The sequence below is a fragment of the Anomalospiza imberbis genome, chromosome 3 (genome assembly GCF_031753505.1).
Source record: "Anomalospiza imberbis isolate Cuckoo-Finch-1a 21T00152 chromosome 3, ASM3175350v1, whole genome shotgun sequence".
Lineage (NCBI taxonomy): Eukaryota > Metazoa > Chordata > Aves > Passeriformes > Viduidae > Anomalospiza > Anomalospiza imberbis.
The window spans coordinates 60,551,690-60,558,051 of NC_089683.1; positions in this window are offsets into that span (position 1 = coordinate 60,551,690).

Sequence of the window (6,362 nt, forward strand, 5' to 3'; positions counted from 1 at the left end):
TACATATATTACCTTTAAATGCAGGCTAGCCAACTTGGTTTGCCAAGATTTTGTTCCTGTCATTCATTAATACTGTACCTTCTCTGTTTATTTTTTCACAGCAGTCAGACATCCCTCACTTTACCATCATTAACTACACCATTGTAGTTAATGATGGTAAAGTGAGTCTTAATCTAAGTCTGCTGCTGAACATGTTTCAGTATCCTCAGTACTGCTCTGGAATTAAATAATCCTTAAATGGGATATGAGTAGAATTTAGCAGATTGTGTAAAAGGTCTTCCCTCACTACCATCAGGATAACCTGTGGATAACCTGAATGAGAAGTAATGTGTTTAAATCTCTTTTAGAAAATATTTAAATTCTTAATAATTGAATTGTGGCTCATTATCTGACATAGCCATGGGATGTGTGCTATGGCAGACAAATACCAGCTTTGCACATGAGATCACACATCCAACAGATGACTTCTCCAGCAATGTTATTTCTGGATTCCAGGAATAATGATCTGAAAAGAATGTGATTTTTTTTTTTTTTACAGCAGACATAAATAAATTTCTTTCAGCTGTGGAGCATGAATCTAAAGTTTCAAGAATTACCATCATTGCTGGTTCTTTTTAATTTGCCAATTTTTCTGAAACTAACTGTTTTCCTTTTCATTCTTTGGCTATTTCACCAACACTGACCCATAGTTAATATTTATAAATGTAATAGAAAATATTTTGCATTTACTGCATACACTAGTATCATGCATGCAATCTGTTTATCTGCAGTGGACTAATGCTCAGAAAATATACTCCATATTATGTAAAATCATCTTTCTAAATTGTTTAAGGACCAGTAAGCGCTGTCCAGTTAGTGCGACTGATAGCTTGTATTGCCTTCTGCAATGTATGATCTAGTATTTTGGCTTTTTGCAGTGACAGGCCTCCACAGTGACTTCCTGTTTGAAAAGAAAAAAAAAATCCCAAACAATTTTTGCATGCACATAAGACTCCATTTCCATACGAGTTCAGTTCTGTTGAAAGCTCTGGACAGAATGCCTGCTCTGTATATGACTGCTCTACATATTTGAGTTGTAAATTATCAAAACAGTGACCCTTGAAGGGGGAATAACACACTCTGACTCTATGTTGCAGAAGGCTGAATAAATTGCTTTTATTAAGCTAAATTATATTTCATTAATACTATACTAGAACTATATCATACTAAAAAGATACTAAAGAAAAATCCATGACTGTCTCCACACATTCACCACACAGCTTTGGCCCAATTGGCCAATCAATCCAAACAACCATCACCAGTGTCCAATTAGCAAATCACTCTTCGGTAAACAATCTCCATAACACATTCCACATGTGCCAAACAACAGGAGCAGCAAATAGAGATAAGAATCGTTTTCTTCTTTCTATGACCTTTCTTGCTGCATCTCACAACTTCCCAGGAAAAATCCTGGGAGAGAGAATGATGTCTCTCTCTGTTCAGAGAATGTGAATACCACAGTAAATCATATCATATTTCCAATCTAGGAGATCTGCCTGCAAAACCCTTTTCAGCAATTGTCACTAATGCCTTGTGATCAGTTCCTGCTAGCACTGGTACTCCATATTAAAAAAATGGAGGTTTTTGCATGCACAGACTACAAGACAGAGCCTCTAATTCTTTTGTGCATGCGGACATGCTGTCCCAGTTAGGTATCCAGAAGCATATGCCATGGGTCTCCAGTGATCACCATTCCTTGTTAAAAGTGTTGCCCCAAGGCCTTGCTTAGAAGCATCAACCGCCAGCTTTGTTTGGTGCTTATTATCATACACTCTGAGGACAGGTTCCTTCTTTATCAACTGTTTGAGATTCAGGAAGTCCCTGTTGTGATTACCAGTCCATGCCCATTATGCATTTTTACACACTAAAGACCTTCAGATAGCAGTTTAAATGGTTTAAAGCTGTTTGAATATAAAGTTCCCCCCCAAAATTGCCATTTCTTTAAGTTTCTGTATGCTTTTTTATGTATGCATAAGGATATATATTAGTAATCAGACCTATTTGCATCCTCTTCCAAGCCTTTTTTTTTCCCCTGCTATATTTTCCTAGATTGGCTATTTCTTTAACCTTGAACTCATATTTTTGTCTTCTGCATTTCAAACTCCTAATTTGAATCCATTCCAGGAGCTTACCAGAGCCTCTGATTGCAACATTTTTCTATTATTTTTCTCCTCCATGGTTTCATATCATTTATTATGTATTTGTGGGAAATATTAGAGTTTTTAAAAAGCATTTTCCAAGTAATGTGGTAAACTGAGGCCTGCTAAATGGTGCATTAAAATTGTACAGATGTGAGCTTTTTTTCCTTTTTGTTTTTGAGGACCCTGTCAGAAAACAGCTGAAACATCCAGTTGTCCCCAGAAACAATTTCCCCACTAGGGATTTGTTTCCCCATTTTACATGCTTTTTTAGCTCAGACTACCAGCCACAGGGATGCATTCATTTTTCTTTTGCATAATTTTTGTGGAATAAATTAATTTTGGAAGCTCTGTTACTTTTCATCTAACTTGGCCAGAATAACTTTTCCAAGTTTTCATTTCAGCTCCAGAGAGAGATTTCTAGGAACATCTATGACAGGACAACCAATTCAGTTGTTTTTACTTTATGTTTTTGTTGGCTTTCTTTGGAAATGTTTAAAACATCTGGAAAACAATCTGCCTACTTATAAGCTGCTGTCCTTCCAAGGAATGTACTGCCTGAACCATCAGTAGGTCAGAGATATGTGCAGCACGAGAGTTGGTGCTCCACTTATGACAGCAGTTATACAGTGCATCTGCTAACGTTGCTGCTTACAAGAAGCTCATAGTAAAAAAGCACAATTTTCTCTTCCGTGGAATAGAAGTTACATGTGTGTACTTAACAAACATTTATTTTCAGTTTCTGTTTCCTTTCACATATTTTGCAATCACTTATATTATTTCTCCAAAACTCACCATTAGAATTTTGTAGAGTATTTTTCCTGTTTTTATTTTTCTCCACATGTTGCTAATCTCTCAGAAGCCTCATGTTTCCTAGGGTTTAAACTTTTTAAGCAGGTTGCTATTCCTAAATCAGCTGTGGATTTTTAAAGAAATCTCAGTTTCCTGCTTTGCTGTATTGAACATATAGCAACCTTTTGCTCACCTATCTCTTCCACCTGCTAGCATGAATTAAATATATCTCTTTTTTTTATTATTTCATTTTTGAGAGATTAAGCTGGTTTGGAGTTCTTAGTTCCATATTTGCCCTTCACTACCTTTTCTTCTCCTTCTCCTTCTCCTTCTCCTTCTCCTTCTCCTTCTCCTTCTCCTTCTCCTTCTCCTTCTCCTTCTCCTTCTCCTTCTCCTTCTCCTCCTCTTTTCTCCTTCCACCTTTTGTTCCAAATTGAGATGATGATTAATGAAGGACTCTGTGCAAGAACTTTAAAAATACAAGCCATTCATGTGGTAGGTGAGCAACCATTATACAGAAAGGCTCGAAATTGAAAAAGAAAGAGCTCTGCATCTTTCTTTGGCTTCTAATCAATGAACAACAGATGTGACATTTCATCCTTGCATGCAGAAGCAACTTCAGGGTTTGCTCTTTTAGCAAAATAGTTGCTTGGAGATTCTTTTGCACTGCTCTGGATTTCTGAGAAGACACAGCTAAGCTGCATTTTTTATCTTCTGCTTATGAGTTTGCATTGTATATGTCCTCTCCTTTTAGTGCTGGTGGTACAGAGGAGTCTCTGTTTCGGAGAGGAACAGGCAAAAAGGTTTCTCTCCTTTACTCCAAGCTAATGATATACATGTACATATTAATCTAGTGAAAAATAATTTTAATATTGAAATAGTTAATGAAGCTTTTAACGGAAATATAACTCCAGAAGGTGAAAGAGAAGTTTTGTTGAGTCAAGGAACATCTTTATTAATAAATGGTGCTTTTTCAGGGTAACAACCTTTTTTGATTGCCACTCTATAGTGAAACATAACCTTATTGATTTGAATTTGTAAAACCCCTCTGTAACTATCGTGACTCATGGGAGACCATGAAATCATTCCATGACCTTTTAAGTCTCTCAAAAGTATGAGGAACAATAATTTAAAAATAGATAGTACAATAATTCTGAACTACCGTTTTGCAATATTTGGAATGAAAGACTGTGGGCAAAAATGGAGATACAAAAGGCTTTGGGTGCTGGTAAACTACAAAACAAATCTGCCAACTTATGTTGCTTATTGATGACTTATTCTTCAACCTGTGCCTGTGAGTTTCTTCTGGCTTTTGTTCCATCCCTCTATTCTACATGCTGTAGGTTGCTTTTACTTTTTCATCTAAAGTATTTGCTACTGGGCAGTAAACATTCAACTGTAAGTTTGTATTTTTGATTTTTTTTTATTTTGAAACTTCAGCTAGTCAAAAATGTTGGTTGAAAAATAATTTTCTCTAAAGAATGAGGTTTTGTCAGAAAATTCTTTGTTTGTGAGAAAATACAACTTACTCTATTTTTCCTTTCATTTTTCAGTGGCAAGGTCTATGAGGAAAGTAAGTTTCAATGTACATTTCTTGTGTTTCATCAACTTTAAACTCAAACCATGTTTGTTTACTTTCAAATTTATTGCAAAATATTTTGAGCAAAATTTCTCAACCCATTTTATCTGAAAAGTAAGAAGTGTTGGGAGGACAGTAGTGGCACAGCAGGTTTAGTTTGCTCAAGCTCTGCTCTCATTGAATGTTTGCTTTAGCTCCAGCTTCGTTGAATGGTGGCTCTAAAGGAGAACCCATGAGTTAGGGTAAGGGACTCTGCACATCCAGGAGAGGGCTCTGGCTCTTACAAAGAGGTAGACAGGAACCCCCAGGCAGACAAAATCCCTGTGCCAACAGCAGAGCAGTGACTGTGCTCATAGCGCAGAGATGCTGTGTGTGATTTCCAGCACAGATAGGCCAGCACCCAGGGCATCAGTGCAGGTGCTGTGGGACCACAGGAGGTCTGCTGACATTGCTCTGGTTGGCTAAGTTGGTGTACTCAATGCAGGCAAAACAGCAAATACTGTGAAACTGGATAATAACCTCAATTGATAATTTGCATTCATCCCTCCTTATTCCAAGCAAAGCTAACATTCAGGTGTCCTTGTTTGTTCTGTTCCTACAACATGAGGTGACTAATTTACCAATATCTTATCCTTCCTCTGATAGGAGCACTTTTCTTTCTTTCTCCAATTTTCCTAGGACCCATAAGCCCAGTCAGTCTTACAGTATTTGATTGTTCAACTGCCTTAAAGCAGTGAGAAGGTTCTTCTACTGCTGGACACACATTTACAGTCTCCATTTGGCCATCTTCTGCTCCTCTTCCCTTAAGAGGCACAGCTCTCATTCATGCTAATATGAGGCACACTTCAATGCTAGTCAAAGAGAACATTACCCAGTGTCTATATTTGGCAGTACTGATCACATCCATCATGTGCAGGTCTGACAGAGCTATCAGGAATCAGACGCTCTCTTTAGTATACCTTTTACATCCTTTTTAGTGAAAAAAGGTTCTCTTCATTGACAGCTTCCAAGTTATAGAACACTCTCCAAGATTTCTGAAGAGGAGCAATCTCTTCGATTGCAACTTTTAGAACTCACTGTTGTGGTTTTTAATAAGCATGTTTCTATATTTCTAACTATACTTTAGAAACTAAACTGCAATGCAATGAAGTCATTGCTTTATTTTTTCTAATAATTGACAGTCCTTTAAACAACTTTTATTATTTGGCACAGACCAGCAACCGTTACTGGCTAGATATATTTGTGCCAACGTCTAGTTTCAGGCATTTACTGAGCAGAGAAAACATGATTCAGACTGAGAAAACAAGGCTCTATTTGGTGGCCTTATGAATTATTTTATTTTATAAATTTTCCACGATTTTTTGCCATATAGAAACACATGGTTTGGCCGTTTTAGCACAAAAATATCAGAAAGACAGATCAGGAGGAAAAACACAAACGCTTGGATACCCCAGGCATAGAGCACTGGGTCCTCTGTGACTTCATCAGGATTTCTGGATGCTGGCAAAATACCAGTATGACACACAAAATACCAATAAGTGCATTGGTACTTATGGTACCAATTGGTACATTGGTACTTATGGTACCAAGTTATGCTCCTAGGCAGTCCAAAGTCTTAGGCAGTCCAGAAGCTTAAACCCTCAAGCCGTTTGGCTGCCTATCTACCCTCCTTTCTGCGAGAAACATGAAAGAACATGTGTGACTCCAGCCAAAACTGACAAAAAAGGCAGCAGCAAACACATATTAAAATCTTACAACTTTGGGAAATCACAAAGTTTGGGAAAGAAAAGAGGTCATTTCCACCCTTCTGCTGT